Below are 12,699 nucleotides of genomic sequence, written 5' to 3' on the forward strand. Positions count from 1 at the left end.
CTCCTCCTTCCACATAGATTTCCTTCCATCTCCTGAGTCTGCTGTCACTGCTTTTTGGCAAAGGCCCCCAGTCAAATGCCAGTGACTAGAGAAGCAGCCCCAGGTAGCCTTGAGTGGTCATGGCAGTGTGGCTCATGGGCAGGGCTTCAGATGGGACAGGCTCCTCCCACTTACCAGCGGAGGGACCTCCCATCCCCAGAGGCTGCACGGAGGCCATAGGAAGACCTTCCCACCCCTGAACCCCTTCCCTCTCCAGCAACCTCGCGTTGCTCGCCAGGGTTCATCATTGCACCGTTCATTGCTGCCATGCTATTCCTTTTGCCCAGAAAGCAACCCCTCCCTATCAACCCAACTCACTGTGAACACTCACAGCAGATGCCATCTTCACTGCCATCCCTGCCTGTCCCAGGTTCCCTCCACTCTGTGTTCATGTTTCCACTGCAGCACCAGCTCATTGTGTCACAAAAGGAGATTCCCTTCTCGATCTTCACACTTGCCTTTGCAATTCTGTGTTAAGGCTGACCCCTTGGCCACACCCAGCACCCAGAGAGTTGGACGATGCTCATTCATCTTTGAAACCTGGCCCCAAGAAGGGGCCAACAAGCCATAGAGGTGGCTCTCCTCACTTTCGGAAATTTACTTGTTCCAGGCTATGACTTCATAGCGATCTCTGTTTATCAGAATCATTCATGCATTTATTACAAGCACCTAGGGTCTCAAAATAAGCCTCGGCTGCAGGCTCCCTCCCTTCCACCTTCCCGTTCCTAACAGTGGCTAAAGACAGGACAGTTGAGGAAAACATGAGAGATACACATCCGCAATAATACGTCTTCCCAGACACATTATTTAACAGCAAAGTCAAGAAACCCTTCTACCAGTTTCACAAAAGGCTGAATCTGCCCCTTGATTCTAGCTCTGTGAGTAGTACCTTTACTTTATGGAGAAAAATGTAGACAGACTGGAGAGGATTCCAAGAAAAACAAATGAGATTCCAAGAATGCAGAATGGCAATCCAAAGCATTTACTTATTTGTTTACCTATTTATTTATTTATTTTCAGTTTTGGGGGGGTATAATTGCCACACAGTAAGCTACACAGATTTAGAGTAATAATTTAATAAGTTTTGACAAACGTACACACTGTGAAGCCATCAAGACAGTGAATATTTCCACTGCTCTCCCACCAAAGTTTCCTCTGGCTCTTCCATAGCCCTCCTAACCCCGCCCCCACAACCACTGAAGCACTGTGACTATAGATTAGTTTGCATATCCTAGAATTGTATACAATTGGAATCATTGAGTGAATACACACTTTTTGTCTGGCTTATTTTAATCCTCACAATTATTTTAAGATTCATCCAGGTCGTGGTGTGTATCAGTTATTCATTCCTTTCTATTACTGAGTAGTGTGCCATTATAAAGATATATCACTGCAAAGATGTGCCATTCATATGTTGATTGACATTTGGATTTTTCCCAGTTTGGGGTTATAGTTAATAAAGCTGCTATGAACATTAGTTTACAAGTTTTTTATAAACATGTGCTTTAATTTCTCTTGGGTGAATACCAAAGACTGAATGGTTGGGTCATATGGTGTGTGTATGATTAGCTTTCCAAGAAACTTACAAACTGTTTTCTGATGCGGTTGTGCCTTTTTACATACCTGCTGCTGTGTGTGAGGGCTCTGGTTCCCATAGTCACCGACAGTGGTTTAGTTTTACCCACTCTAATACACAGCAGTATCTTATTATGGTTTTAATTTGCATTTCCCCAGTTACTAATGATGATGAGCATCTTTTCATGTATTTGTTTTCCATCCATACACCTTCTTTGGTAAAGCCTCTATTCAAATATTTTCCTCAGTTTTTTTTATTGGGTTGTTTTCTTATTATTGATTTTTGGAAGTTCTTCAAATATTTGGATACAAGTTCTATATTTCCGCCAAGTTAGTGCCTTGCTTTCCTTTTATTTCTTTTTTTTTAAGAAAAAGAGCAGAAGTTTTTAATTTTGCTGAAGTTCCATTTATCAGTTTATTACTGCATAACTGTAAGATTATTGATTTAAAACAAAGAAAGCTGAGTGGCTTAGAGTATCTAATAATTCAACGTTTACGCCAAGCCTACTATGTGCCAGGAGCTGCTTGGCCCCAAGGAGAAAAAAGTGCCAGACATGATGCCTGATTACACAGAGCTCAATGCACAGTAGGGGAGGTGAAGGGAGTACCTGATTAAATTTGATCCACATTATCGGCTTTTGGCAAAGGCCCCAGTCAAATGCCAGTGACTAGTGCAGTCATGGGAGGCAATGGAAGGAAAAAGGTATGAGAAAGTAAAGTGGGCATTTTTAGCTGGGTCCCACCCTGAGCTCACCCTTTAGGAAGAAAACTTTCCTTGGCTTTTGGTTTGTTTCTGGGAAGGCCATCCTGATTATTTGCTTTGTTCATTTCCAAGGAGGATGAAATGTTGAGCAACAGACCTCAATGAAAACAAGAGAGGTTTGGATCAAATATGGAGCGGAGCTTGATAAAGAGGATGTCAAGACGAGGGGAAAAAAGACCAAGAAAGAAGGGGGAAAGAAGATTAGTGGCAAAGAAATATCAAGGGAAGTCTCTACTCATAAAATAGAAATTAATGGATTACAGAGCAAGGACATTAAGAAAGATCTTTAAGAGGTTGCAGGAAATGGGAGAATCAGGGCAAAGCTGAGCTGTCATGTGGAACATTTTACATAACAAACTACTGGTTAAAGCTAATATAAGCTTTATATTATAAAGGGTAAGAGACGGCATGTGCCCGAGAGAGGAGAAATAAGAGACAGGATAATAGTCAGGATCCAAGCCCTGACTCGGATACTTAGCTGTGTACTCAATACTCCTAGAGGCCAGGCTATTGTCATCTGGAACTTGGGTCACTTATGTGGGCTTGGAACAGAATCCACCAGTCCAGCAAGATTTGGTGGATGGAGGGCAGATTTTTTTTTACTGTAGCACCTTTGGAAGGCCTTTTCAGGTGGTATTCACCTTGGAAGTTGCTTCTTTCCCAAGGGGAAGCATTAAAGACTCAGGATCTCCAAACATCTTTTCTTCTGCTGTAATGTAGCTTGGAAGTACAGCAGAGTGCGAGTGGAGAAGGGAGAGGGTCTCAGCCAGAGAAATTGCTCCTCGTATATACACTCAGTGAACTGTGTCGCAAAGGGTAAGTCTTCTTGGTTCCCGCATCTGATGGTCATGATGCATGTTAACCAGTAGGAATGGGGATAGCCAGGGTTAGAGACATGGAGTTGGTGGAGAACTTCCGCCTAATGTGTAAATTGTGTGTGATAACAGCTGAAGATGCCATCTGCAGTTGGAATAAAAACCCAGACACGGCCATTCCAACACAAGGCATCGGGGAACATGGGACAGCAAGGGGTACAGGGGATGAGAAGATGACACCAAACCGAAGATGGGAAGCAGACAATCCCATGGCCATCCTGAGGTCTTTTGTTTTTCTATCTCTACAACATTAAACCTGGAGCTGTCAATGTCTCTGTGTTTCCTCTGTGCAATTGAACACAAGGGAACACATACTCCATCTCATGCAGCATTCTCCATCATTCACAACTATTTTAATGGGGATTAAAACTGCAGCTAACTGGAAGGTAAACTAAGAACATGGCTTAAATAAGAGAGAAGCTTGTTTATTTTTTATATAAAAGTCTGGGCAGGCAGATCAAGGGCTAATATTTGGTCCCTTTGAGTGAGGGACGCAGGAACCTCCTAGAACTCCATCTCACCATCTCTGCAGTGTGGCTTTTGCTCTCATAGTCCAAGGCATTTATGTTCCAGGAGAGAGAAAATGATGAAGAAGGAGGTAAAGGGTGCACTTCAGGTCTCTTAACGAAAGGTCCTGGAAGTTATCACAGGACAGGCACTTCCGCTAACCTCCCACTGGCCAGGACTTGGTCACATGGTCATGCAAGGGTGACTGGGAAGCATAGTCCCGATTCAGAGCAGCCATGCACCCTAATAAACATTCTAATCCAGTGGGACAAGGGGAAATGAATCTTGGACAACTAGTAGTCTGACATGTTGACTAATCAGTCACAAAGTCCTAAATAAGGGAAAACACAAAGCCGTCATCATGTATTGACCTGCACACTAATTGGCAATTGCCATGAAGTTTCTGGCACCCAGAGTGGACACACCAAATAAATAATTGCCCATTAGAGGGGTCTGGGAGGGCAAAGCGGAAGCTAGGACTAGAAAGGGAGTTTATAGGACAGAGTTAAAAAGGAAAGGGGCAAAGCAAGGGTGGAATCGTGCTCTGGGGACTATGTTTTCCAGTGTAGCTGAGAAGCTGGGGAGCCTGGGGGAATAATGAGGAGAAAAGCAACAATCTGAGTGTGCACATTGGGAGAAAAGTCAAGAGAGAGAAAGAACAGAAATGGAGTATGGCACATGAGCCGAGTGATGGGTTGGAGTTTTGTCTTTTGGCGGTAGGGAAAGAACTTCACATTGAACAAGTTCTTCTTAAACACTTGCTCTGTGCAAGGTCTCATATTGGGACCAGGAAATAAAGGAGGAGAAACAAGACGGAGTCCCTGCCCTCAGGGAGCTTTCAGTCTCAGCATGTAAACTTGTATACCTTACAATGCTAGATAGCACTTTTTAACCGACCTCTTCAAAAATTTCATCTTAGTTTATAAACATGGTAGCTGAAATATTTACCAAACAGATATTCAATAGATATTAATAGCTCAAGATCTGACATCAGACACTGGCTTTTAACTCATCCTCTGTCACCTACATGGCAACTTTCCCAATTTTAGCACCAAAAGCTCCATATCCTGGACAAACTGAGATGGTTGGTCACCCTTGCTATGTATAAGATTCATGTTCTTGGGCAAGTTACTTGACCTCTTCAGATCTGTTTCTTCAACTGGAAAATGGGAATAATAATCATTTTGAGCTTTTATGACAGTCATGGACATTAAATGGGAATATGTTAATCGGGCTTAGCAGAGTGCCTAGCACAAGTGTTAATATTATCCTTTATGGTTACTCTTAATAGAACTGTTATGGAGCTGATGGAGTCACATACATTTTACCCACAATCTTCTGGATGAAAACTACATGCTGCACTGGAATAAGTGAACTTGAGTATTTACGATGGTTTTATAATATATTTCTCATGAATGGCAAGGAGTTACTGTTACTGGAAAATTTTCTTTTCAAATTTAATATACATTTCCAATTTCCCTTCTTTCATCTTCTCTGTATACTAATCATTTTTCCCATTGTCATGGGATCTGAAATAAGAATATCTTGTGAACATCCATGTAAAGTAATTGTCTGAAATGTTATAATAAATTTGCTTTTAAAAGGCAATTTCAAGTAGGTTATAGGAATGATAGGAAAATCTTTTCTAAACTTCCTGTTTTTATTCACTCCTTCTTTCAATGAATATTTAATTGTGCTATTATTCATTGTCAAGCAACATGCCAGGTGCTGGGTACACAAGAATAAAAAGCCCCAATCTCTGCCCTTAAGGAACTCACCTGGAGAGATGGATCATATATTGCATATGAGCAATAAATACAGAGACGCAGGTGCTCACCAGGCTGATGAGAATCCCTCAATGTGCTTGACAGAGTCAGGTAGAGTTTCTAAAAGAAGTATTGGATGAACTAACTCCTGCATTCCAGGTGATCAGAGAAGGTGCATAATGGAAAAGGCACTGAAGTAAAAAGCCCTAGCGCCATTCAGGTGACTACTTGGGTCTAGATGATGCAGAAGAGGGTGGTGGAGACTTTGTTGGCAAATTCATCCAACAAATATTTGCTGAGCACCTATTATATGAATGGTATCATTGAATATACAAGACACAGACGCTGTCCTTGGAAAGCTTAGGACTTAGAAGGGGAAATAAGATGCACACACAAACAACCAATGCAACATGCCTGTCATGGACTGAATGTTCATGCTTCCCTCAAATTCATATGTTGAAGCCCTAACCCCCAGTGTGGCTGTATTTGGAGATCGAGGCTCTAAGGAAGTGAATAAAATTAATTGAGGCCATAAGGGTGGGGCTCTGATCCCATAGGATTAGTGTCCTTATAAGGAGAGGCACCAGAGCATGCTCCCTACCCCACACCCCACTGAGCATGCACTGAGCAAAGTGAGAAGGTGGCTGTCTGCAAGTCAGAAAGAGAGCCTCACCAGACACCGAACTGGCTGGAACCTTGTTCTTGGACTACCAGCCTACAGATGTGAGAAAATTAACCCCTGTTTTTTAACTCACCCAGTCTGTTGTATTTTGTGATAGCGGCCAGAGCTGACTAATACCAACGGCCATGATGTGACACAGGGGGAAGGAAGAAAGTAGCACTGAATTCAGAGGAGTGGAGATATCTGCTCCCTGGGGGAGCTGGAACCAACTTGCAGGTGTTTAGGTGAACTTGATAGTAGAAGAACATTCCAGCTATTGGAAGTGTCCTGGGCCAGCTGGCAGCACGAAAACTCACAGCTTTCACTTGTCTGGAGGATCCGGCGTGTGTGATGCAGAAGCATGCAGGACACACTGAGGTCGTGTTGTGAAGCACTTTGAAAGTCAAGATGAAGACTCTGGGCTTCCTTGAGGAGGCATGAGGGCATATTGGTGGTTTTAAACAAGCAGAGTTTCATTTAGCACTATTCCTTGGGTAGAGTAACCTGGAGGTCCCCGGACAGGCTCAACCCCTAGAAGTGATTGCAGCAAGGCAGGTGAGGATGCAGCCTAGGACAACAGAGGTGGCACATGGCAAGAGAGATCCAGGAGGTCGGATCAACTACATTTGGCAACTTTTGGATTTGGACCAGAGAAAGGTGGAAAATAAATGCTAATAATAAGAGAATTGAAAACAAGGTAAGCTCATAAAATCAACTTGCTGACCTGTTAATTTGTAGATCACTTACTCCTAGAATAGTCCATGTGAAACTTAGGCTGAATGGTTGGCACTAGGCAAAGACTTCACTTCCTTCCGTTATGCCTGGCTGTTATCCAGTCTGGAACCTGAGTGACGGGGCTACTAAAAGCGAGCATGCAACCAGGAGTAGAATGAACTCTGGGGCGAGGGTGATGTTTTCCTTCTAGATTATTTGAGCCTGAAGAGGGACCAAGCAGTTGAAAAGTACCACTGCCTCTCAGAGAGATGGAAGCAAGAGAGTGGATTTGGAAGTCCAAGTGCTTAGAGGAACACCTTTGTGATGGAGACAGAAAAAGACAGCAGAAGACCTGGGGAACAGCCTGCATTTAGAGTGTTAGAGAAGGAAGGAGAAACATGAGAGGAGACTGAAGGCTTTAGAATAATTGGGCTACAAACCAGGATGATGTTTAGGGACCACTGGAGGAGGGACCCATTGGAGGAGGGAATTTCAGGAAAGAACCATGGTCAGTTGTGCCAATGACTGCAAATTCTAGGAAATGAGGAAAGGAAAAATATTACATTTATGATGACACTCAACAGCCCCATTCCTGAAGAAGAGAATAAACAGCTCTCTGTACTGGACAGCTGAACTCTCCCCTTGCTGAGGGAGAGGTTCAAACAGACAAGCTCCCAGGGCCCCTCGGCTGAGCCCACACACTTTGGTCTCTCATACTCTGATGGGACTTTTTTCTTTCCTGGAATGTAACGAAAGGTGTGCACAGGAGGTACAGTGAGAAAATCTGTACTCAGAGAAAACGCTAGAGATGTCTCAGCCCATTTCAAAGACCTTGAGAGTTCACAGCATTGCCTCCCAAACTTTAACATGAATAGGGAGAAACCAGTTTATGATTTAGGGGATCTGGGGCAAGGGCTGAGAATCCTCATGCCTCTCAAGCTTCCAGCAGCTGCTGCTATATCTGCTCACTCAATCGCACTTGAAATCACAAAAGTCTAGAGCACCGCAACTAACTGGTGGTCCTGGCACCACTTGCTTCATCCAAATGTGTTTCTTTGACCAGCATAATCTTCTAAAAAATTAGATTTACTTGAAAACATCTAAAAATGTGCAGATTTCACATTCTAATAATTCCAAATTCTGTTTTCTTTTGAAACCCTCAGGAGCTGTGGCCATCCTGCCCCTACATGCTGAAACACAGCAAGTGTTAGAGCTGACCCGTGGCTGCCCATTTTAGACAGGTTCAATGCTCTCCAGCCTGCCCAAGTCCTCATGCCCAGGCCCACTGCACACCCCCATTGACACTGTCTGCTGGCCCACGTGACCCCAGAGTTTTCCACTTCTCATCTAGAGCCAGCCCCTCACTCAACAGAGGAGAAATGAACCCTAGAGAGGGCATGGGATGAGCAGGTGCTGCCACTGTTAAAAGCAGCACCGTGTTGCTGCACCCCGGAGTTTGTGAGCTCCAAGAGGTGCTCAGTAACTGTTTACTGAACGACCAAATACCCTTGCCTAATATTGCGCTAGGGTCAACAGCAGATGCTGGTGTCCACCCACAGTGCCCACCACCCTGGCCACAGCACACCCCCCTTTATCGATCTCCTTGATTAATAAACAGTCCATGTCGGAGAACAGGAGCCTAAATCATGCATCTCTTTGTGCCCTTCTCCAGATTTCTTCTTTTGTTTCTTGGGGAGAGGCTGAGGCAAGTCAACTCACAAAAATGTGCTTCCCCCGAATGGGATCCTGGAGTTTATCTAATAGGCAGGTTGGGAAAAATGAAAACGCTAATTACTTCAGGGAAAGCATGGAAAATGAGTCAGCTGATTGGGCCACCAGGCAGCCAGTAGAAGCTGATTTTTTTTTAAGAGGATAATGACTTATTCTAGGGGATTTCAGTTGTGCACACACAACAAAAATAATTCCAAGTGTCTGCTAGCAAAATCCCTTGCTGCGGAACATCACGTTTGAAAATTAATGCGACAAGCTGGAGGCCTATTTGCCCCAAGATCAGAAGACAATGAAAGCTTCCTCCCCAGGAAGTTTCTCAGGGTAGAACCAGAAATCCGGAACTGGAGAACCTAGAGGGCAACGCCCCACCAGGGCCAGTGGACGGGAATCAGCTGGGACGCCATGCTGCCCTCCTTTGTCTGGGCGATCAGGCCCAGCCTCCCGAGTTACTGATGATCCATATGGAAGCTGGTGGGGCTGCACATTAATTGCCTTGTTCATCCCATCATTAAAATGATAGGTCTCGCCATCGGGAGCGGTGCTGGCTGGCGGCGAGTTGGGCACACCTCCCGGGTAGAGAGGTCTCCCAAAAGGGCCCTACATACACTTCTTTCTAAAGAGCTGCACGGTGATTTGGGGTTCATGCGGGTACCACTGGACTCTAGGAACCAAGGACCCCAGGGCCCTTGCTCCCGCTCTCCTTTCTAGCGGGCGATGGAATTAATGAACCCCGGGCAGCCCTGGATGCAGGGCACACTCGGTCCTTTACAGCTCTTTGTCTGCAGCCAGGCTCTTGTCTTTCAGAGCTGGCTGCCGCCCCGTCTCTGGGGCTGATGCAGCAGCCAGATAATGAACAGTATATCAGCGCAGGCGGCGGAGGGGGGCGACGGGGAGAGAGGCGAGCGCCGGAGCGAGCTGGACTGACTTATTATTCCTTCACTCTCAAACAAAACAAAATCATTGGCCTGCCAGGGTCATTAAGGACCCCGGGGTTGTCATAGAAACGACCTTTGGGGCCTGGTGGTTGTTAATGCATGAGTGACTGCCTGCATTGTGTGTGTGGGGAGAGGTCAGAGTTTTGTTGGTGGCTTAAGAAAGAAAGAAAGAGAGTGAGGAAGAAAGACAGCCAGCACAAAGCCCAGGATTGGGCGGCTGACATTCAGAAAGAAGGTTGTCCGCCGTGGCATTGATTAGATGTCTGGGATGGTGAACATCCTGTGCCCGGCACATAGTAGGTGCTCAGTAAATGTCTGCAAAGGTGAATGGACACATTTCTCTGGTTAAAAATGCCCTCCCATGCCCAGTCTCAATTCCACCTCCCCGTATCCCCGAAGCCAGTCTGCCAACGCACTCCCTGAGAGTATTTATAAGGTAATCGCCCCATCATTGTTCCAGCCGAGAGTAACAAACTCATGCACAAGTTTCAGGAGGCACTCGTATGCCTTCAACTTGGACAGGACAATTTTCATGGTTCCAAGGGACCCAGGAGGAACTGATTGGGGTGGGTGGGCAGGGGCTTTCACAGAGGAGAAATGTAGGACAACAGGGCCTCCTCTGTCAGCCTTGGATTTACAGATACGCCTTCAACCCACTTCCTAGCCAGGGCACTGTGTCCCCTGCCAGGAGACGCTCTGAGCACCTCCCATGAGACAGAGCTCCCCCTACTGGCTGGTGTTCAGAGAGCTCAGTCTCCAGGGGTTGAGCCTCTCCAGCTTGTGTCCAGAATCAAGTTCGGGTTTCAGAACCCGTCCTGCTACTAACTCCCTGTGTGTCCTCTTGCAAGTCCTCCTGCCTCAGTTTCCTCACCTGGAACATTAGAGATGGTCCAGATGACATCTACAGTCCATCCCAAGCCTATTCTGCTGCCTCTGGGTGGGGTGGGGCGGGGGGAGGAGGGGAAGAGGGGCGGCGTCTTTTCTGAATTTAGAATTTTACTTTCCAGGTTGTCTTCCAACCTGGAAACATTCTAGCCACCTTTTGGGGGTGATTACAGAACCATTTGGTCTCTGAGATGTCTAAACCTGGTCACCATAGAAGTGAGGAGGCCAGGGCTTTTCAAGATCCTCTAACACTGTACTGCTTGTGTTAACTGTAACACCATGTTCCCTGACAACCTCTTGAAGTCTCCTTGTCACATTTGGAGGCCAATCCCAGGACCTGCCCACCGGAGACACACTCACTTAGCATTTACTACCAGAGTAGCTTCTTCTTAAAAATAGTTTCAGGAGTCTGTCTGAAACCTTACCTGGCAGATTCTCGGCTCTTTGCTCAAGCAAAACAGACTATCACTCACAGAATCCCTTCTTCAGCTCATGGACCCCAGAACACAATGGCTACAAAACCCAGGTCTCTGATGTGGGCCCAGAACAAACAAATACCTCATCTCAGTGAATCACAAATGCCTACACTGCACATCTGTGCTGTTTTGTAAGGACTTTGCTGGGATTCATGATGAGCACACCTATCACAGAATCTGGAGTGAGAGTGCCCAGTATGGTGGGGTGGGTGGGGACGGGGGATTCCTTGTGGGTAAAGGAACATCACATTCATCTACAGCACTGAGCCTGGTTCCTGCCCTGGAGTAGCAATAAGATATTGGAGTGAATGTTTGGTTCCAGTCTTTCATTTAATTTTTATAAAAAGGCAAGCAGCTACATCCCCCACAGAGCAGATGAGGAATCAGACAGGAGGAAGTGTGACTTGTCCAAGGTCATAGGAGGAGCAGCTTTAGAAGCTGGACCCACAAGCTCCAGTCTCTTATGACTCCACCCACAGTGCTACCCAAGCTGTCACCTGGGTGAGTACCATAGAGTAAGAAACGAAGAATCTTGTTATTTATGTCATGTTGCATAAAATGTTATGTTCAGATAGAGTCAGTTTACTTTTGCTTTTGTTTTTAAAATCTGCGCAACTGATTTGCATAACTGTCAGGGCCATGGCCTGGCACCTGTTCCCCTGTGTGTACAACAGAAAGGAGACTTTCTTCTCGAGTGGAGCATGCTCGCTTCCTTTCTCATTGACTGCAGAAAGAGAGAGGTCTGTTCCCAGCTTGGACTCCAGTTCAAACCCCACTAAAACATGCTGAATCCTCTGTTTGGCACAAAACACCCAACTCAGATGGTTGACATGTATTCTCTTTTCAACAAACTGCATCTTCTCAAATAAGTGAGAAGACAAAAATCCCTCAGAGTTTCCTGGTTTCCAGAGGTAAGAGAATTCAAGAGCAAACACTTCAGCATGCCGGAGCTTAAGTTTCCAAGAAAAGAAATGAGGAGTTGCTGAATTGGAGAAAAGGGCCCAGGCTAGACATGACTAGCTTGCTTGGGGCTGCAATTGCTTCTAGCTCATGTGGTAACCTTTCACAAGTCACTTCCCCTTGTAGAGTCTATTTCCACTTTTCTAAAACATAAGGGAGCCCAAACTTTGAAATGCTCTAATTCTGAAGCTTAGGTTCCTATAAAGGATGATAAACTCTAGAGTATTTGTATTTAATGAAGTTTAACACCAGGTTATAAAAGGGAAGAGCTTCCTGGGAGAATGAGGCATCATCTAAACCAGCAGAATTGAACAGAGTGTTTTACTTTGCATTAATATGTTCCCTTAGGGACAAGGACAAAACCCATCATTATAAAAAATATCTTGAATATTTGCATATTGCATATAGAATATTTGCATACAGTATTTATGTAAAGCATGATGCTTACTTTTCAGGGTAGGAAGGGGGAAATCTAGTAACTTGCTCAGTACCAGGTGCTTTTCATACAGCATTGAATCTTCCACAACCCAAAGATGCACAGTATTCACTGAACCTCTAGAGAAACTAAAGGCCAGAGTAGGGACTTGCCCATAGTTACCCGGTAAAGTGCAGGGATTTCCTTATTCCTTTACAGCATTTTTCTCTCCTACAACTTAACAGCATTCACAGTGTAAGAGATGTGGCTGGAATAATGTCAAATAAATGAATTTAGCTCAGTGGGCTTTTATTCATATTCCTCTCTAGGTGGAAGTTTAGACAAGGTGGCCTCTAAGATCCATTTCACCTTTTTTTTTTTTTTTTTTTTTTTTTTT

The sequence above is a fragment of the Rhinopithecus bieti genome, unplaced genomic scaffold, assembly GCF_001698545.2.
Source record: "Rhinopithecus bieti isolate Rb0 unplaced genomic scaffold, ASM169854v2 scaffold_81282, whole genome shotgun sequence".
Classification (NCBI taxonomy): Eukaryota; Metazoa; Chordata; class Mammalia; order Primates; family Cercopithecidae; genus Rhinopithecus; species Rhinopithecus bieti.